The following is a 21,947-nucleotide window of genomic DNA, read 5'->3' as shown; positions in this document are numbered from 1 at the left end:
CCACCAGCCTCTGCCTCTCAAATTGTGGGATTAAAGGCATGTGCCACCCCATGCCTGGCTGAGGGGTCTGTAGATCTAGAGTTGGATTTATATATTTTTTAAAAAGCAAACCCCCAAAACATAGAACTAAGCATTGTTTCCATCGCAGTGGGCAGCTCTGGAGCAGCAGCAAATGGCTGCCCGTAGCACCACCTTGGGGGGAAGAGAAATGTCTGTCTATTCTGCCCCCTTCCTTCCTGTGCATTCACAATACCCATTATTACTCAATGAAAATACCAACACCAATACCAAGGAGCCACCATGTGGTTGCTGGGATTGGAACTCCTGTGTGTTCTCTCTCAAAGAGCAGCAGACTGGAACTGCAGTTAGTAGTGAGGCAGAGGATGAGTTGGTGGGGGGGGTTGGGTCTCCATGGGGGGCCTTTAGAGGCTCTTTACAAGGACAGGGGCATGGAGAATCTGTTCTTTTTTTCTTTTCTTTTCTTGTGAGAATCACCTAGCACACACCTCCCTTATGAGATGCAGGTGACAATTGCGCCTCATTTGAGGGGCGATTTTGTGTTAGTTGAGACTGACTTTTTTTTTTTTTCTGGTTTTTCTTGGCTTTTAACTGGGACATGTAAGCCAAGATCCTGCGAGTAGCAGCACTCTGTCTCCTCACTGGCCCCAGACTGTGGAGACTGGCATGTATTTAGGATGCCATAGATCAGTGGTGGCAGGGTTGGCAACAGGAAGGGAGTTCGATACTGTCTACAGATGAAAACGACCAACAACAAGGTGCACATGAGAGGGAATCATACTCAGGGGATAATGAAATCCACAAGCCTTGGCCAGCTGGCAGGGTAGGTGGCGTCCTAGGAGGGCATTGTGTGGGCGAGGAAGAGCGCTGGTGTCAGGGTGGCCTGGTGTTGGGGGAACACAACCCTTTAGTTGCTGGTTGTTTATCTTCATAACAATGTTTACTGGGGTCCTCCAGTATTTTTCTGATGGGAAATATTGCCATGCAGAATAAGACCTTCAAGGAAAAGATGCACACCTCTGAGCTTTCAGCACGCAACTGGTTTGTAAGGTAGATTTCCCGCCATACCTGGCGATCCTTCCTCACCTCCTTCTTTTTCCTTTTCTCTCTTCATTTCTGTATCCACCTCTCTCTTTCTCTCTCTCCCAGTCCCCCTCCCCCTCCCTCTCTCCCTCCCTCCCATCTTTCTTCCTTTCTCTCTTCCTTTCTCTCTCTTCCTTTCTCTCTCTCTTCCTTACTCTCTCTTTCTCTCTTCCTTTCTCTCTCTTCCTTTTTCTTTCTCTCTCTCTCTCTTTCTTTCTTTCCTTCCTTCCTACTTCTCTATCTCTCTTTCTCTCTTTCTTTCTCTCTTTCTTTCTTTCTTTCTTTCTTTCTTTCTTTCTTTCTTTCTTTCTTTCTTTCTTTCTCTCTTGCTATCAAGCATCAAAAACAGTTGGCTGTGACAATGCCTGGCCCGGCCCCGCCTTTACTTCTTTCTTTGAGAGTGGGTTTTACTGATCTGCCTAGGCCAGCCTTGAACTTAGGATCCTTCTGCCTCAGCCTTCTAAACAACTGGGATTACAGATCTTCAACAGGAACCTGGCTACTTTTCAGCTCCTAACTGGTCTGTTTTCCCTATGGGGACCATTCCAAGTGTGTGCTCTGTGTGGAACAGAGAGCACATGGATGAGAATCGGCAGTTCACAGAATTCTCTTGGTGTTAGTCTTCATAGGACATAAAGCTCACCCTCCAAGCTGTGTGGAGGGGCTTTCTCCCAGGGCCTCTCTAATCCTGAAGTTAAACATTCTGGCCTCCACTAGGGGCTTCTTCTACCAGGCCCTGTAAGAGTGAAGACACCAAAGACAGTGTTAACAATGACGTGTGACTAGCATGGCCGGCTTTGACCACCACAACTTCACCTACTTCATTTCTGGGCTGCACTGGCTTCCCTTGGTCCTGCTTTAAAAGATCATAGGAAAGATGTTAGCTGCTGTATTGCTGGGATGGGTTTCTGTGCTGTACCAGGGCTGGGAACTAAGCTAAGCTTGGATGCAAGGAGTGACGCTGTTTGTACTTACACCATGAAGACGAGCCTTTCACAGGTAAAGAGAAACACGAGGGTTCTTGAATGCTTCCTCTTTTGTTCATTAAGGATCAAGACTTACCTTAGATTGTCAGAACGCAAAGAAAGTGGCTTAACAATCAGATTGATCTCAAGGTCTGGAAAGGCAGCCTGGCTCCCAGTCTCTCAAATTCGTGCCCCTGTGTGACAGGCACTAGGAGACAGGGAGCCCCTTAATGAAGGCTTCCCTCTGCTGTAGCCATTGCGCTACAAGCAGAGTGAAGGAGCCGATCTTTTGAATGTAACATATCAGAACACACTGTCACCCATGTATTCAGAGTTATCCAGAGCATTAGTTAACATAATGTGCATGAGTCTAGTAACTTAAGTTTGTCTTTCAGGCTTACACCCCTCTCCCCAACACACTGCTCTGAACCATGCCCAGTATTGTGAGGCTGGTCTCATGCAGCGTACTCTATAGCTCTCCACCTTAGTTTTTGAGACAGGGTTTCCGCACTGAACCCAAATCTTGACATTGAGTTTAGTCTGGCACCTTGAGGTGACAGGCAAGTGCTGTTAACACTTGGCTTTAAGGGTGTGGGGAGATTTGAACTCTGGTCCTCATGCTTTTGTTAAGCAAACACTTTCCCACCGAGAGCCGTCTCCTCAGCCCCAGGAAATGAGTCTTACTAATCGGTAAATGATACTTCCGTTCATGACTCGAGTTGTACTGAGATTTATGCTTGACCGGGCTGGAAGCAGCTGGAAGAAGCGGTCCTCCGCGGTGTCAGGAGTGAAGAGCGAAGCAGGAGCAGATCTTTCTGCAGGTGGGGAAGACACCGTGACATCCTCACTTCAGGGTGGGGTGATGAGCCTCAGGGCTGAGGGCTGTGCTTTACCGGTCTTTGCAGCTTGTCCATGGGAGGGCACTGGTGTTCTAGGTTGGCAGCCTGTTCTGGGGAGACACTGAGCCCACATCTTCCAGACTGGTTAACCACTCACCCCACATCCGTGGCATCAAAGATGTGCGTGTGCGTGTAGTCTTCCTTTGGGACTCTGTTCTTTTGCCCAGTTTAGTCTTCTGTGGTCTTTTGTGGTCTTCTGAGTCTATTCACGCTATTAAACCTACTGCCCTTGTGTTAAAGGGCTGAGCACTGGTGCATAGCAAACTTATGAAATGAATACAAGGAGTTAGCAATTCAGTACATCTTCGGAAGAGGAGGCAGGAACCTCTGTGGACCCCCAGAGGAAGGAACAACAATTTGCCTAGTGGGAGGAAGTGGCAGAAAGAGGTTGAGAGAGAGAGAGAGAGAGAGAGAGAGAGAGAGAGCAAATGTCAGGCTTTCTTTTTTTTAAATCTAGTACATCTCAGTTTGGATCCTTAGTTCTAGGTGAGGAAGTACCGAGGTAGGTGTGCCCAGTTATGGGAGGGACATTGAACATTCAGAACCATCGAGTGTGTCTCACAGGGTCCTTTGGCATCTGCACCTAGATACCCTCTGAGGGCTCAGTGTGTATGATCTAATAGGTACATTTGGAAAGAGATGCCTGAGAGGGTCCCTGCAGAAGTCACTGAGGGAATAAAAAAAAAAAAGAAAAGAAAAGAAAACTCGGTTCGACTTGACTTCATCAAACTGAATCAAACATCTAAAGAGTCCGATGCCTGGCAGTTTATTGGCGGCATATTTAAACAATAGAATTGGGGGAAAAGTTTCCAGGCAACACTCATTCCAATTCCAGGTGCACAATAAAGCTTAAGGCATGGCTACATAGAAACCCCTTTACAAAGTACATGTGAACATGAAGATGTATTCTAGAGCTCAAAGGCTTAGACTCTAGCGGGGTCTCTGACAGGGACAGCACAGAGGTCAGCAGGCTGTGGATTATATGTGACATCCCCTGCTAAAGATATGCTCTATTGCCTGAGAGCTAAAGGCCATGGGAGGGAACGTCTGGGATGGAAAAGTCTGGAGTGCTTGGGTGAAGTCTGCCTCTACAAATAGCAAAAGGTCTCCAGGTCATTAACAATATCCACTCCTAGCGTTCTGGGTGGAAAACAGGTTCTTCCTCATTTAAGGAGATACTCCTGCATGATTAACACTCCTGGTTTCCCTTGTCTGTGGGCAAAAAGATGTTCGTGGCCCCGGCAGATGCCAAAGACACAGCAGTGTTCAGTATACAGCTGTCAAAGTGTGTGTGTGGCAACATGGCTCGTGTAGCTGCTCATAGTGTTGGGTCACAGCATTCTGTAGATGCACCAGGTGTTATGCTCTTGATGGATCCCCATGGTAACTACTTAAAATAAGTGCGTTTGCTGCATGCCATGGGGTAGATTCCGTTGCTGTGTGGTTTGTGGATATGTGTCTTACATCCTGAGTTGGAACGTGAAGGGTCTAGTAAATACCTCACTATATCAGCAAGCTCCTGTATGGACAGAAATTGCTCCCTCAGGGCAGGGAGACCCCAGCGGTCTTAGTCTGCGTGGCAGACATTAAACCTTTTGAGTGCTATCATTTGTAAAATAAGACCTCACATCCTCAGCTAATTTATTTTTATGCTGCCTTTTTGATTGAGTTGCCGCACGAGGAAACATCGATAAAAGCATTCATTAATAAGTAGGGCTTCTCTGGTTGCATCGGGGTGGGTTGTGTCTTGTGGATTGGCACCAGGGAAACACGTGTGGTTTGTTGTGGGTTGGATATAAACTGTCTTTGTCTTTCCCCTGAAGTTCAGCAACAGTGTATGCCAGCACTGATCTGAGGCCTAGATCCAGGTTCATCTAAAGTTTGAAATTTGGCTTTTATTGAATTTTAAAAATACATTGAAACGGTGTTTTTGTATAACTTTAAGGAAAGAAAATAAAAAGCATTGGATATATATCCATATGTATATGAATGCATATATTTCTATAGGCTAGGAGATAGATAAGATAAATCTGAGAGAAGGTACAGAGGAAGTGTGTTATTCTCTCTCTCTCTGTGTGTGTGTGTGTGTGTGTGTGTGTGTGCGCGCGTGTGCGCATGCCCATGTGCTTATTCTTTAAGTTTACATCTGATTATGAAACCAAATCTCATGGTTGATTTAATTGTATACTGGGCTGTTTCTTGCTGTGAATTTTTTCTTTAGACTTTGGAGATTCTCAAGAAACTCTGAAACCTTTCCTTAATTACTTTTAATCTCATCCATCTTTCCTCCTTCCAATGTTTTTAATACATATTTTTGTCTGGCATCTATAGAAGCTTTATGATATTATAACACTCTATTACAAGTCATAGCTAAGAATTCAGGAGCTAAATAGAAGTTCAAGTTGTATAAATTAGAATTATTATTATTTTTAACTCACGAGTATGCTCAGCAAAATACAAATCTATTCTATCAATAAAAACTTGCTAGGAATATTTCCAGGTTAAACCCTGCTAGGATATTAATTAACATTTTTGTGCCTAAACTTAAAAGACTGTTGTGTTTGAAATTGTTGACCAGTGTGTGCGTGTGTGTGTGTGTGCACATATATACGACGTGTAAATACTATGCATGAATATCACATTATGAATCTATACATATGTATGCATACACATGAATTTATATTTAGGAGAAAAATTAAGTCCATTATCACTTCTTGGAAGCCCTGCTGGTTTTAATGAAAGTGGATGATTTCAGTTGAATAATTGGCTTGTTACAAAACAGAATGTTCAAAATGAACGACTTTCAAAAATTGAAACAGCTAAGGAAAAACAAATAGAAGGTAATGATATTTTTTATCTTTAATGGGTTAGAATGCTTCCGTAAGTCGCTGATTTGGGCCATAGCACACCAGCTGAATGTCATGTCTTCAGATAGTTCTTCTTCAGTGAGGTGAGGTGGGAGTTCCCTCAGGGGAGTGGAAGATGGCGGCCTAAAGTAGGAGTCTTCAACCGAGTCCTCTTAAACTAGGTGAGGATAGCATGGTCCTAATGAGCCTTGAGTTCTGTTGGCCTACTGCGCACCAGAGGAAGGAGTGCAGCCCCATACAACAGACCAGCATGGTTTACATCCCACCCATTGCTGGTTCTGCCTCACCGTGTGAACCGTTACTTGGTGGCCTGCCCAATTCCTCACAGCTGGGTTTTCTCCGTTGTGCAGTGACATTGCTGGGCCTTGAACGTTTGGCATTTTTGTTTACATCTCTAACTCTGTTCCTTTTTGTAAGATGTTGAAGGAATAGACAGGACATGCAGGGCTGGGACAGGGCGGGACAAGGGATCTTGGCATGGGGTCCACGAGAGTCACTCGGAGGATGGCGTGTAATTTTGTTCTCAGTTTTAGGAAAGCTGAATGAGTTTGGGTATCAGAGGCTCAATCAGATGGACAGCATTGTGAGCGAGGATGCACAGGACCAGAGCCTCCTTTCAGTAGATCCCAAGGCAACCTGGGATCGCCCTGGGAGGCCTGCCTCGCTATTTACGGCAAGCATCCGAGTTCCCTGCAGGGATATTGGCAGTGCTGTCTACACAACTTAAAAAGCACTTAGAGGAATGCAATTCCATTAGGCTGGGCATAATGGGCCCACTCAGGGCAGGCTTTGTAAATATACGGCTAATGTTATTCTGACATGTTTACAGGCCAGGACATGCTTCTCGTAGGTCAGGACCTTCAGATGGCTCCCCGGCTCTCAGGACAAGGCCTTACCTCCCACACCCAATACTCCGTTCTTATTCCTGGAACATGAAAAAAATGGGAGATGTCAGTAAACAAATTACTGTTCTGAAAGACTGTGAGATGGCCTTGGAGGTGCATAGGCCAGACCAGCATGAGACAATTGCCAGGAGGTTAAGAAAAACCACCATCCTACAGTGCGGCTGGTTACTTAAGGGCCATTTTCAACATCTTTGGTTTAGAGAATATCAGAACTGCAGTCACACATTTACAAAAGGAATTTCTGAAATATCAGTGGGCCAGGAGCTGACTGAACACAGGTCTTTGTGCTTTTGGTTGCATGGAGGAGTTGTCCTCATGCCCCTGAAGAATCATTGCTAGAGTATAAATCAAGATTCAAAGCCCTTCTGGGTCCATGTCACCTGTCGTTGGTCCTACAGGAGGACCTTTCTGGCTTGTTCTGTCTGATGCTCTTCTTCTGTGTAAGGTCACTGGCATTTCTAGTGACAGAATAGAATAGTAGGTTTTACTGAGAGTTAAGTGCCCAGGAATTGAGGGTTTCTGCCCTTTAATTCTATGAACAAAGTATTTTGTGTGTGTGTGTGTGTGTGTTATCAGATGCCCAGTGCAGAACAATTTTGATTTTATGCTTAGTTGTTTTTTTTTTTTTTTAATTTTCATTTTCTGTGGTTGAGTGTTGTGGTGGTTTGAATGAGAATTGCCTCCATTGGCTTAGTGACTACTTCCAAGATCATCATGGTGGGAAGCATGGCTTTAGAGAAGTAGCTGAGTGAAACAGACAGACAGACAGACAGACATTGGACTTCATGTGGGCATTTTAAAGCTCAAAGTCACTCCCACTGGCACAGTTCCCCTAACAAGGAAGGCCACACCTATCCAGTAAAGTACACTTCCTAATCCTTCTAATCCTTTTGAATATAGTCGCTCCTTGGTGACTAAGCCAATGGAGGCAATTCTCATTCAGCTAAAACCCTGTAGGGCCAACAACAGGTGACATGGACCCAGAAGGGCTTTGAATCTTGATTTATACTCTAGCAATGATTCTTCAGGGGCATGAGGACAACTCCTCCATGCAACCAAAAGCACAAAGACCTGTGTTCAGTCAGCTCCTGGCCCACTGATATTTCAGAAATTCCTTTTGTAAATGTGTGACTGCAGTTCTGATATTCTCTAAACCAAAGATGTTGAAAATGGCCCTTAAGTAACCAGCCGCACTGTAGGATGGTGGTTTTTCTTAACCTCCTGGCAATTGTCTCATGCTGGTCTGGCCTATGCACCTCCAAGAACTGTTCAGATGGATAAAATATTTGAGGCTAAGAGCTAGCAGTGGCTGAGAAACACTAGATGGGATATTGCTTCTCACGTGACCAGAGGGGACTGCTGCTTTCAGCGTGGAGCACATATGTTATCTCCTTCCTTGTCTCTGGGCAGGTCTTCCTTTGCTACCCACGAGGCCAGACTGGCCATACTTTGTGGAATCTTTTTAAAGAATTATTTTTAAAAATTGTGTGTGTGTGTGTGTGTGTGTGTGTTTGCGTGTGCACCCACAGAGGCCAAAAGATCATGTTGAATTCCCCTGGAGCTTAAGTTACAAGAGGTTATGAGCTGTCCAGTATGCGTACCGGGAACAGAATTCTGGTCATCTTCAAGAACAGCAGGTGCTTTTAACTGCCGAGCAGCCTCTCCAGGCCCAGGAATGGCTAGCCTGATTGTTGAATTAGATAGTGGGAATTCATAAAATTACAGATAAGTGTACAGTTAAGCACCATGCAAATGAAGCCATATGGTGCTCTCCTTGTGCAGAGAGGTTTCACTACATCTCAAAACTCTCGCTTCTAAACGTGATCCCTAATCTGACTTCCATTACCATAGATTTCTTTTGCCTTTTAAAAACTTGACACAAGTCTCTACGAGGCTGGGCGCTTCCTCTCCCACTGAGACCAGACAAGGCAGCCCAGCTAGAAGAACATATCCCACATACAGGCAACAGCTTTTGGGATAGCTGTTCATGACTAGCCTCGAAGAGACTTGAAGTGCCAGTGGATATCCAGGGATCCCTCACATGCTTAGAGGAGAAAGGGAAGGGGGGAGGGGAGGGGAGGAAGGATTGTGGGAGGCATGACCAGGAGCAGGGCAGTGAGCAGGATGTTAAGTGAATAAGTAAAAAAGAAACTAAATTAAAGAAAAAAAACTTTACACCAATGTCATGATAGAAGATTTATGGGTATAGCTTGTCTATGATATAAAATATATCATTTGTCGTTATCACTGTCAAATACAACCCCTCGTTTTATTTGTCCCATTAATCTATGTACATCTGGGTGGCTGTCCTCAGTTTTATAATATTCTGATTCATCAATGCACACAAACTTTCTGTTTGTTATATTGGTGCCAGACAAGTGAGTTATTGCCAGGTTTTGGCTGCTGCAAATGTTGCTGTCATGAGCATTTGTACAGGAGATTTGGGACTGCACATATGTGTGCTTCTGTGGTGTATACACAGAGGTAGGAACTCCTGGTTCACTGAGAAGCAATGTGCTTAGCTGTAGATGCCATTAAGCGGGTTTTCAGTGTCACTGTGTACATTTAAATCTCCAGAGCCGGGCACGCTCAACCCTACTGCTTCAAATCGAGGCCGGCATTTCACACACTCATTTTGAGTCTATTTCAGTGATTCTGATGAACATTTAGTGTGTTTTGTTTTGATTTAAACTTGAAGATCTCTGTGCTGCGACTCATGTCTGCAGACGTCCCATGTGGGATCATAGGCTGTATAGTGCATTTTTATATTGATCTAGCATGGGTTTTTTGTTTGTTTGTTTTGTTTTGTTTTTTCGAGACAGGGTTTCTCTGTATAGCCCTGGCTGTCCTGGAACTCACTCTGTAGACCAGGCTGGCCTCAAACTCAGAAATCTGCCTGCCTCTGCCTCCCGAGTGTTGGGATTAAAGGCGTGCGCCACCACACCCGGCTAATGGTTTACTGTATTTGACTATTAATTACAACAGTTCATCTGTGGATGCTGGGGGTGGTATTCATACACTATTCTCTCATCGGAATAATGGCACATCTCTGTCTTCCTTTTAATTCTGTGTCTTACATTTTTCTTGTGATAAGAGAAAGTGTCACTCTTGCTTGCTCTGTGCCTCGTCACAGAAAAAACAAAGTCACTATCCCAAGCACTGCACATGGTGCGTGCTGTAGGCATTGTACAGATACCTGTGCTGAGAGCAGAGAGCTTCTGTCCTCCCCCTACCTTCCAGCAACTTGCTCTAAATCACCTCAGGTAACAAGCACGACCAGAAAGCCTTCCTATGTCAGTCAGCAGGGGTTCGGCCCATCTTCCCTTTCTGTTGATCTGAGAACTGCATTTGGCAATTTTCAGATAGTAACCACCGTCAGGGCATTACATATCTGATCACGTTTTAACCTTGTGTGCATACCTGGGTATCTTATTCTTTGGGTAATAGTTTTGCACTTTTATTGACAGGGGAAATCACTGCCATCATCTCTCCTTGTAATATTTTGTGGTTGGTTGGTCACACTGACTTCTGTTTGAATTTTGTCATCCTCTCTTCCTTTGCTAGTGGTTTGAGCATATGGTGCTTCGATGGTAATGGTTATCTTAGACATTTTGACATGAACCTTGGCTTACTTGCATGGTCTATGGTTACCAGCAATGCTGAAGACCAAAATATGTTCACTTTACCCTCTTCTCCTTTCCACCATCACCATACAATTAGTTTATGCTCATCTTCCCTCTGCAAGACTAGATTAATGGATTTACAGTAACATCCATTTCTCCTTTCTTTTCTTTTCTTTTTTCTTTTTGTTTTTTTTGAGACAGGGTTTCTCTGTATAGCCCTGGCTGTCCTGGAACTCACTTTGTAGACCAGTCTGGCCTTGAACTCAGAAATTCACCCGCCTCTGCCTCCTGAGTGCTGGGATTAAAGGCGTGCACCACCACTGCCCGGCCCATTTCTGTTTTCTAAAGCCATATCTCCTTAATGCATTCTCTCTTGCCTTTTCTTCTTGTTCCTACCCAGGAGTACTTCTTTCCACTTGCTGACTGGAGGGTCAAATCCTTTCTGTTCATCTGAAAAAAAAATCTCTGCTTCATCATATCTTAATGATTTTTTAATTTTTACTTTACATCTGTGAGGACCTGCACGTAAGGATGGGTATCGTGTGTATGCAGTTCCCATGGAGGCCAGTAGAGGGCGTTAGCTCTCCTGGAGCTGGAGTTATAGGCAGTTACAGGCTGCCATGAGGATGCTGGGAGCTGAACTTGGGTCCTCTGGAAGGGGCCCGTGTTCTGTACTGCTGAGCCGTCCCTTCAGCCTGGTGAAAGAGCCCTGCCTCATCTTTGCTGTTTTCCCAAGGCATGCCAGTCATCTTCTGGTCATGTCTTAGCGATGCTGTTTCCTAGGTCTACTATTTTTCTACTAAAACCATAGCCATGAAGCTGTTCTCACTTCATAGAAGGTAGCATGTCTTTAAAATTTTATATTTTCACAATTTTAGTGGACACATTTGCACAAGTAGAGGAGCACCTGGAGACACTATGAAATGATTAACCCCTGTAGCCAGCATTCCTATCCCCTTAGATACTTATCCTCTTATTGTGATGCAAAGTCTTAAACTCTTCTCTCTGGCTTCTTATAAAAGTCACAGTGAGTTATTGTGACCCCAATTGTACTGCAGAAGATGAGCTCTTACTCCCCATTTCTGCCTTGGCTCCTTTTCTCTCCACTGATTTTACTGTGACGGCCTGACTTTGCTTCCACTACACTAAGCATTCAGTTATTGACCCTGGTCTATCCTCTGTGGCAGAAGTGCCGGATGTCCGTTCTCTGCCGACTCAGCCACTGATGTGCCACACCTGTCTCCAGTGCACCGTATTTCACTAATACCTTCCTGTTTTTCCCACCCACTTAGCTGTCTGTGATTCAGTTTGCACACTTTATACCCACTGTCTTCCAGATCTTGCTTTTACTATATCTGATCTTCTACAACACCTACTGGATCCTTAACTTCAACTGTTTATAACTTTTAGTTCTAGAATTTCTATTTAGCGTTTTGAAAAGGAGAATATTACAGGCATCTGGCAGAACAATCACACCCCTCTTTCATAAAAAGTATTAATCACAGTAATATTTAAATCTAATATCTCACGATTCAAAAACTAGTCCATTTGTAAATTTGCTTTTTTTTTTTTTTTTTTTTTTTTTTTTTTACTATGTCCGATAGATTTTAATTAAAGTCTGGGCATTGGGTATAAAGGCTGTGGAGATTCAAGATAATGTGCGCTGTTTCTAGAGAGGGCCAAGCACAGCCCTTGGGACAGGTTTGTAATCTGATCAGATGGGGAGCCCATGTGATCTGCAAGGTCTCGCCTCCCACGTGATCTGGGTTCAGCAAGGTTCCGCCTTCCTGTCACGAGGCATCTTGTTCCCTGGGTAAGTACAGCTTACTGACAATCTAACCTAGAAGCCTAAGGTGCTTATGAGGACTCCTTAGTTTTTGTTCTTAAATGAACCCACCAGGCCACTAGAGACTGATGCGGCCCCAGCAGTTCTCCGTTGAATCCTTCAGCTTCAGCTTCAGCTCCTGGCCGGCCGTGGCTTGGTTCTCTTCTCCTTACCGCCAACCCTTGGACTGTCTGGAGTTCTGGGCCAGGCGGCTCTGTTGAAGTGTGAGTTGTTGGTGTTCCCTCAAGATTCATGCTGATCTTGAGTTCCGGTGTAACAGCCTCAGGAGGCAAGTAAGCCTTGGGTATCAGCCCTTAGCGCAGAGCTGACGGGAGAGGGCTCTCCTGCTCTGACACATTGGAGGCACAGTGTTTCTTGTTCCCTTCTGTCTCCTCTGTGAAGAAACCTGGACAGGCTCATCGTTGAGAAAAGGGTATTCCTGGGACAATGGATCTGCGGGTGCCTTCCTTGATCATGAACTTCCCATATGTCCTAACTTTGGGAAATATAAAAGCACATTATTTATAAACCACCCCATCTTGGGTATCCTGTTAGATCCAGAGACACAAATGGACTCCAATAGCTAAGGAGCATGGCAGGATCAGCCCTGAAACCTGTGTTCCCCCATTCTATGCGGGTCCTCCAAGTTCCAGTGGCTCCTTTGTCCTTGGCCACAGATCTGTACTTATTCATCCCACCCTAAAGGCAGACATCAGCCAGGGCCTTGGTTGGAAGCAACACTCAGGCCAGCTCCCCGACGGCCCCTTCTCTTGGCATTCTGGTGTCCTGCTTCTCTTGGCTACTCTCCAGGTCCTTCGAGTAAATGCTTCAGGGTTTTATCTGATTTTCTAGTTAGTTCTGGAACAGTGCCACCACCAGAGAAAGCATATGTCAGGAGATTTATTTCTTAAAAGCCTGGTAACTAGCATATGGATCACACTTAACTGTGGGCATTAAGATAGCTTTTGGTAAAGAGAGACAGTTCTTCTGAAGTTGATTTATAGTGTCCTGGCTAATCCAACACTAAGGCGAATCAGAGTGCAATCTTGTGTACTCAAGCAATGGTCTTCTATCTTTTGGCCATAGGATCTGTAACCTTATCCTTACAGCATACAGGTCGTGTGTGTGTGTGTGTGTGTGTGTGTGTGTGTGTGTGTGTGTGAGTGTGTAGCAAGGATGTTTAGAATATGCCCACATATTTAGAGAGAAGCACACAGGGAGACAGATCAGGACCTCAAATTATACTCAAGAGAGAGTGAGAAGCCACTGGACAATGGCACTGTGCCCACGCTTGCACATGGTCCTTTCATTCTTTTGATGTATCACACAACTGGCATTAATGCTGCCCCTCTTTGGGGCTAAGTGATTTAAAATCTATGGCTCAAGAAGTTCCGTTTATTTCCATTTTGGGGCATAGGATAGTCCAAGACTCCCTCCTGTTGTTTTGGAAAGTTCTGATTGTGATCCACACCGAGGCACAGGCTGAGAAGCTAGTGAGACTACTAATGTAGCCTGTCTCCTTTTTTCATGCATTAGAGCCTCCTGTGAAGAGACTCGGAGGCCACATGGCTAAGCAGTCGGCTTTGGGAGGGGGATCAGGTGCTCACAGTGCACATCTTGGACGTTGCGTTGACTTTGCTACCACCTGAACCTTAGATTCTGAAAACCGACCAAATGACCTTTCTCATAAGAAAATAACTGAAGACCATCAGTCAAGTTCAGAGATGGCGAGCTGGCCATTGGTCACAAATGGCATAGGAGTGCTTGTGTGCAGATGGCCTGGACCGTTCTTAGTGAGATGGGAAGTAGAGATGGTGTACTCAGAAACAGTGTAATGTTCTTTTTGATGGCATAGGTGAGGATGAGAGAAGGCTCAAGTGTCCTCAGGTTCATGTCTAATTGGATAAATACCTGCAGATGCCTCCGGCCATTTATGAAGCTAGAAGGGTATGGGGTTTATAAAAGCCCTCTTCCCACCTTAAATGAGGATGCGAACCATGCTGGAGGGCCCACTTCTCTGTCCTGGGTCTCTGTTCTCTGTGCACTAGGCTTCCCATCTCTAACACTCCTTTCCCAATACTTGATTCCAATTGACACAGGTTGGAGTTATCACAGAGAAAGGAGCTTCAGTTGAGGAAACCATGAGATCCGGCTGCAAGGCATTTTTTTTTCAATTAGTGATCAAGGGCGGAGGGCCCATTGTGGGTGGTGCCATCCCTTGGCTAGTGGTCCTGGGTTCTATAAGAAAGCAAGCTGAGCAAGACAGGGGAAGCAAGCCAGTAAGCAGCATCCCTCCATGGCCTCTGCATCAGCTCCTGCTTCCTACCTGCTTGATTTCCAGTCCTGACTTCCTTTGGTGATGAACAGCAGTGTGGAAGTGTAATCTGAATAAACCCTTTCCTCCCCAACTTGCTTCTTGGTCATGATGGTTGTGCAGGAATAGAAACCCTAAGACACCCATCTTCTCTAGGACGATAAGCACAGCACAGAACCGATCTCAGAAGAGCGTCTCAAAGGCTCTGTCTGGGGCCTTAGTGTGAGCCTGGTCTTCTCAAAGTGCTGATAGCTGTTGCAGAGGAGAGAGTTCTATGAGAGATAGATACATAGATAGATGGAGAGAGAGACAGACAGGCAGAGACAGACAGACAGAGACAGAGAGGCAGAGACAGACAGACAGAGACGGACAGGCAGAGAAGGACAGAGATGGAGAGATGGAGGGAGGGAAGGAGAGAGAGAGAGAGAGAGAGAGAGAGAGAGAGAGAGAGAGAGAGAGAGAGAGACTCAAGCATGCACACACCTGAGTGCTCTGTTTTTAGTATGGTCAGTGATTCAGTGATTTATACACCTGCAATATGTGATAATTCTATAGCATAAATTCTCCATTTGGAAATATGTAACACTCTAGATTTAAAAAACACAGATATAACTCATTGAATATGCATGCTTAAGTACTGTATTATGCATCTTTTCATCTTTTAATGTGTCAGATAAAAATTACTCAAAACATTTTCAAAAAATCATTTTGTGTTATTCTTTATAACTCCAACATTAAATCTAGAAAGTTATCCTGCTGATAATTGGGTTATTAATAATATTGCCTATAGCCTTTAATCTGCTTTAGAACATCTTACTAATCAGTACTGATATTGTTAGTAATACATATTCATTTGTGCTGGTTTAAAGGTTTGAAAAATTAGCTGCAGATGGCTTCATGTTTATGGATGTCCACACACATTTTGCAATAGTTAGTGAGCATTTTAGGGTTTGGGGGAGCTTTACTATGGCAGGTAGATGAGATGCAGAACAGGTGTGGAAGGAAGTCTATGCCCCAATTCCCACGTGTCCCCTTCCTTGGTCTCCTTATTGATTACCCAATCAACAGCGGCACTTGCTTATTCTGCATTGAGCACTGTGAGGGACTTTGCTTTAAGACAAATCCATAGTGTGTTTCCTTCCCTTGGGACAGAAGTAGGGTTAGACAACACGATTAATTCATGAAGATATAAATCTGGGTCATCGGGCAAGATGATCAATGTTGGAGAAAAACAGGATCATCTCACTTAAGGAGAGCATTGGTGGCCAAGGAGGTCGTGAACTTAGAGAGCAGGTAGGATAGCCAAGGAGGTAGGATCTGGAGATGAAGGGAAAGCAAGAGGGAATGTCAGGCCCTTGGTTGGAAGAACGGATGGAAGTGGAGTTCTGAGATGAAGAAGGTAGGTGATGGGGCCGTGATGAGACATGACCTGCTGTGCAAGGTGGCACATAGCATGCGACTTGCACACAGTGGGATCACAATACAGGAGCCACCTATCATGTTTGCCTGACATACAACAGGATGACTACTGTGATGGCTCTTCTTAGGTCATCTGAGAGGAGGGAACCTTAATTAAGAAAATGCCTCCACAAGATTGGGCTGTGGGCAGCCTGTAGGACAGGTTCTTAATTAGTGATTGATGGGGTAGGGACCAGCCCATTGTGAGTGGTGCCACCCATGGGTTGGTGTCTTGAGTTCTATAAGAAAGTAGGCTGAGCAAGCCATGGGGAGCAAGCCAGAAAGCAGCACCCCCCTCTTCTGTATCAGCTGCTGCATCCAGGTTCCTGCCCTGTTTGAGTTCCTGTCCTGACTTCCTTTGATGATGAACAGTGCTGTGGAAGTTTAAGTCAAATAAACCTTTTCCTCCCCAATTTGCTTTTGGTCATGGTGTTTCATCCCAGCACTAGTAACCCTAACTAAGACAACTACAGATAAAAAAACGCTTCCTGCCTAGAGCCAACCTTTGGGGAAGCAATTTAAGAGGGAGGAAAGGAAAGAGGGAGGGAGAAACGTCCTAAACCAAACATGTAAGAGTCAATGCCCGTGGGCACAGGCAGAAAACTGATTTGTGCTGGGTTTCTCAACAAAGTTTTGGGCTCTGCTCATGTTGTTTGCGTTTATTTATTTTTTGTTGTTTTTGGGGGTAGAACTAAAGGCAAGTGCTCCACCTCTGAGCTATATCCTCAAGCCTTACATTTTTATTAAAAATAACACAACACATGGGGTGGGGGCCCAGCCTTCTTTGAATGCACATAATTGTAATGAGCAGTAGTAATTTTGTATCCTTCTCTTTTCACATTAACAGTCAGTGTTTCCCAAGCTGCTACAGTGTCTCTAACCATTCAGGATTCTTAATGGACACAAAGTCTCCCAGTGAATCACATTAGAGAGGTTACTAACCCACCCAAGTCTTGTAGCTTATGTACATTGTCACTATAGACTTTTGTAGATGCCACAAAAGACATAATGTGTGTGTGACCTTTTTCCTTTGGGCTCCTGGTGACTCACTTGCTGAGCACACAAACTCAGGAGTGTGGTGACCGGGTCCAGAGTAGGACACCTGTGGTATTCTGTACATGGTAACACACTGCTGCTCTTTAAGGCCAGTACGGACTGAAGAGCCACCAGCAGAAAAAGAGATGAGGCATTTCTTACATGGCTGTTTCATATAAACAAAAACAAATGGGAAAGGAAGATGAAGGGGAGAACATCAGCTGGTAGGTGATGGGCCTGTCAAGGACGAGGAAAATGGGAGGATGGCTGTGATGGGGAAATGAGAGAGATGGGGATGCTGGGAAGCTGGCTGAGACTTGAAGGCCCCTTGACATCTTTGATTTCTCCACACTGTCTGATGAACTCTCCCAAGGGCTAAGACTTCCAGGAGGGTCAGGCCTGACAGTTCCTCTTCCACCCATAGTTCTGGAATCACAAAAGCTCATCCCTTAAGTCCCTCTGATGTTCTTCTCGGTTCTATCTGTGGGTAGTGTCCATGGCCTTCCTCCTGAGCCAGTGGGGCCCTGAGGTAGGGATCCCTACAGAGGCTGGCTTCATCTCCCAGGCTCCTGGTCTCTTGGCATCCTCCTTGTGCTGGTGCTGGTGCGGGGGTGGGGAGTGGTGGAGGCCTTGGTTTGGGGAGGGGTCCCTATGCCATATCATTACTGTAAAGCCCTCAGAGCACAGCTGTGGAGAGAGTGCAATGATAACATTTTGTTATCCTCACTAGATCAAGTTTCACAGTCCAGGATTACACACGTGCCCTCGTCTACCTTGGCTGGGAATGTTCAGCAACAGAGTGCACTCAGGTGCTCAGGTGATGAGCGCTGCCCAGTGTTTCTTGTATTTTCTAGCCTTGGGTGTATTTGTCACTGCTTCATTAACAGGAGTGTAAGCCATCATGAAATGTTTGCAGGACTGAAGACATGTGGGTTATAAGAAATGTGTATATTGCCCTCTCCCAGAATGAGTTTGAAGACCTGGACAGTAGAGATTCGGCTTCTTCTTGGCGATCTCTTGTCCCTGATGACATGTCTTGCATCCTTATTCCTTGTCGTCACTGTGACACTACCAGCTCATGGAAACCTCATTCAGGCATCCAAACACTCCTCTGTGCTCCTCACCACACTTTGTACTCTTGGTGACTTCATTCCTCTTTAGAGAGCTACTATGACTAGTGCTATTTACTTATTCCTCTCCCTCTCCCCACTCCCCTCCCACCCTCTCCCCCTCTCCCTCACCCCCTCTCCTCTCCCTCTCCTCCTCTCCCTCACCCCCTCTCCTCTCCCTCTCCCCCTCTCCCTTCCCCTCCTGCCCTCTCCCTCTCCCCCTCTCTCCCTCCTACCCTCTTCCCCCTCTCCCCCTTTCCCCCTCCCTCCCTCCCCCTCTCCCCTCCCCCTCTCCCTCTCTCCCTCTCCCCCCTCTCCCTCTCCCCCCTCTCCCTCACCCCCTCTCCTCTCCCTCCTACCCCCTCCCCCTCCCTCTCTCTCTCTCTCCCCCTCCCTCTCCCCTCTCCCTCTCTCCCTCCCTCTCCCAGTCCCCCTTCTCCCCCTTTCCCCTCCCCCCCTCCAGTAGAAGCTCTGACAGGCAGAGCTTTGCCTCTCTCGCTTGTTATGGAGAATGCCCAGAGCAGAGCCTGGCAGGGGCTTGGTTCACGTGGTCTTTGTTATCTGCTTCTGTGCCTGTGGCTTCAGGCAATATTGTATCAAAACTATCCAGGAAAAGGTGACATCTGTAGTTTTCCTTTGTAATTTTTCATGGGAAAACACACAGTACAATAACTACCGCCGCATCATTTCTATCGTGTTAAGCATCATAAGTAATCCAGAGATGATATAGCATCCTAGGAGAGCCTATATGTAGATTATATGCAAATTTCCATGCTCTTGATATATAGACTTTGCATCTACAGATCTCAGTGTCAGGTAGGGTCCCTGGAACCATGTCTCCTATAGGGACAATTGTGCTCAAGACATATTTGTGGAACTAATAAATTAATATTATTGATCCTTTGACTCAAAAAAGAAAAATAATTCCAATAAAGTAGTATTCAGGCATCTAGAAATAATGACTGTATCAGTCAAAACAGAGACAGAGTATTGAGTGGGGATTATGTAAACTGTACTTCAGCCTAGAGACTCTGATGTGCACCTAGGCAAACATCTCCCTTCTTGACACATAGTTCCCCACCACCCTCAGGTGCCTGCCTGAGGGAATGTGTCCAGGAGCGAAGCTACAGTGGTGGGCGCTTTAGCTGCTGAGAGTGGGTAAGTGGGCAGGTATGGAAGCTGAGCTGTCAATCATATGGGGCCAGACGTGGAAGAGTTGAAACTGGAGTTGGAGCATAGGAGAGTGCGGTTCCTTTGTCTTCTCCCTCCTTTCAGATCACAGCCACACCATCCTCATAGCAACTCCCTCTTTTCCTTGAAATTACCTGAGCTAGACTCCAAGTGACAGACAATGGCGGCCATATCTCCTTCTCAAAGCACGGTGGTCCTAGCCACCCACGGGAGTGTGATGAAGTACTATGTGCTGGTCTAGTGAAGACATCCCAGACACACAGGCATGGTTTGAATGTGGGTGACAGTCAATAGCTTCTTCTGCTTCCTCACTGCTGTGCCCTCGGTCCATTGTCTCCCACCTGAAGCTTCTGCCCACAAAAGGAGAAGCGACAGGTTATAAGTTTTGTTTATAAAAATTTCCAAAAGTGACTTGATGTCTGGTCTCATTCTTGGGTCTTTAGGACATGGGGAATCCCCTGAAGGAAATTTCAGTCATTCCTGGGGTTAGATATGGAGTTAGATTTGAAGGGGACGGGGGGGGGACAGGAAGAGAGAGAGAGAGAGAGAGAGAGAGAGAGAGAGAGAGAGAGAGAGAGACATTGACAGAGAGACACAAAGAGAACAGAGACAGAGAGCAGGGGGAGGGGTTTCTACATTTTTTGACATTCCCTGATGTCTGGTGGGACACACTGCTTGCAACAGTGATAGTTTCTCTGTCTGCCCAGTGTGTGTAGTCATTCAGGGTAACCTTGGGGGCTTTGCTCATCATGGTCATGGTAGACTATCATCCACTTCCTGCTGAAGGAAGGAACAGAGAACCCTAGACCTCAGGGCCTCCTGGGAGGAAGCAGTTTCTCATGGTTTTGCAGTATGGCAGGTGGAAGAGAAGGGCAGCCATTCTAAGAAGAGTATCTAGACTTTAACCTCATCCTTAAACCAGTTAAACCAAAGATGAAGGCAGAGGGGGCATGTGTTGATAAAAGAGAAAGTATTGGTTTTGTTCCTTATGATTGAGGATGGCACAGAGTTCTGTGTGTATTTGCTACATGACTGACCGCCCCACAGTCTCTCGTGAGGTTATGGAGTCAGAGAACTTCTCATGGGACCAGGACAGAGGTATCCCCCAGAAGTAGCTTTCTGCCACAATTCAGAGGATGTTTGTGTTTACCACATGGTAAAGTCATGTGGACTTTAGGAAGCAGGTGTGGGATCCAGTTCCCCTTTCTGGTGCTATTGAATCCAGACACACTACACGATCTGCCTGATAACTTGGATATGAGACTGAATTTCTGAAGGGTGCCCCATGGCCTCAGTGTGAATTCTGAAAGATTCCCGTTTACCTTTTTGGGTCCTGATGTTGAAGGCTTGGTGGCTTTTACTCAGAGTACTTTGCTGTGTGTGTGTGTGAAGTGTTCTTAATTAATTCCACAGATGACGAGCATGCAGTCAGTGGCCCCCTTCTGCTTTTCTCTTTCTGGAAGTTTTGTGCTTATCTGATGTCCTCTGTGGTTTGATTTGGGAAAGTCTTGGAAACACGTCATGGGAAGATTCTCATTTATAATAATTTAAAGTTAGATTCAAGTTCACTGAAAATATTAATGTTTTCTCAGCTGCCCGAGTTATTGAATATTTGCTTCCCTGTGTTTGCTTTGGTTCTCAGTCAGAAAATCTAACCCAGTTGGGTAGGCTTTGTTTGACTCTAAGTTGCAAAGGGATAGGGCAAAGTGGGATTTCGGGTTTGGGATTCCAGGTTGGGCTGCAAATGGCTCCCATCCCAATCTTCTCTCACCCACCCGCCAGTGGGAGGGAGGACAGGAGCTCTTTGACTTACAGTGGTGTGGGGTCTCCAAAAATCCATCATAAGTAGAAAACAGAGAAGTCACTAGCTGCAGTGTACAGATCCAGCCCTGTCATTTACCCTGTGACCATGTGGCTGAGTGACTTCGAGGTTCTGCCTCTCTCCAGCATCACAAGATAGTACAGTGTGGCTGTGTATCCTGAGCCCAGGAAAAGTACAGGAGTCAGAATTCCTAGAACACTTTCTACTGACTGCCAGCCAAATTCATGCCATGAACTAGTCATGGAGAATTGGACTATTATACCCCAGATGCTATGTTAGCCCCTATCACCCCTCTGTGTTTGGCTCAACACCCTTGTGACATCAGGTAACTAGTTGCAACGGTACATTTTGGAATGTACAAACTGGCCTCGAAATTCAACTGGCCCCAAGTCTAAGAATATCACGAGATAATGCCTCCTTTGCCATCACCTACCTACCTGCCTTCTTACCTAATATTTCCTGTCTTTACAATTTTATTTTCTCTGTTACTATAAAACTCCACTGCAATTGTTATCACATAGGAACACGGCATTTGGGGTAATCTGGATCTCTCTGTTCCAAGGTCGTGGTCACTCAGATTTGGCTCCAGAACAAACTATCTCCTTTTCCCTTTGAGGCAAGAGCCATGTTTTGTGTTGTGCTGTCTGTGTGCACAGTGGGAAAGCTTCACAATGGATCAAGGTTTGGGGCTTAAAGGCTGCAGACATTTCTTTTCTCTGATGTTGGTTTTAGTACATTAAAGACACGGTGACTCTAATGTGGGGACCGTCTGAAAATGACTCAGTCCTGTTGGTTTCTATCCAATCCCTTTTTATCAATACAGTTTTAATTAA

This window comes from Mus musculus, chromosome 13 (assembly GCF_000001635.26).
Source record: "Mus musculus strain C57BL/6J chromosome 13, GRCm38.p6 C57BL/6J".
NCBI classification, from domain to species: Eukaryota; Metazoa; Chordata; class Mammalia; order Rodentia; family Muridae; genus Mus; species Mus musculus.
This window is presented reverse-complemented; position numbering follows the sequence as displayed.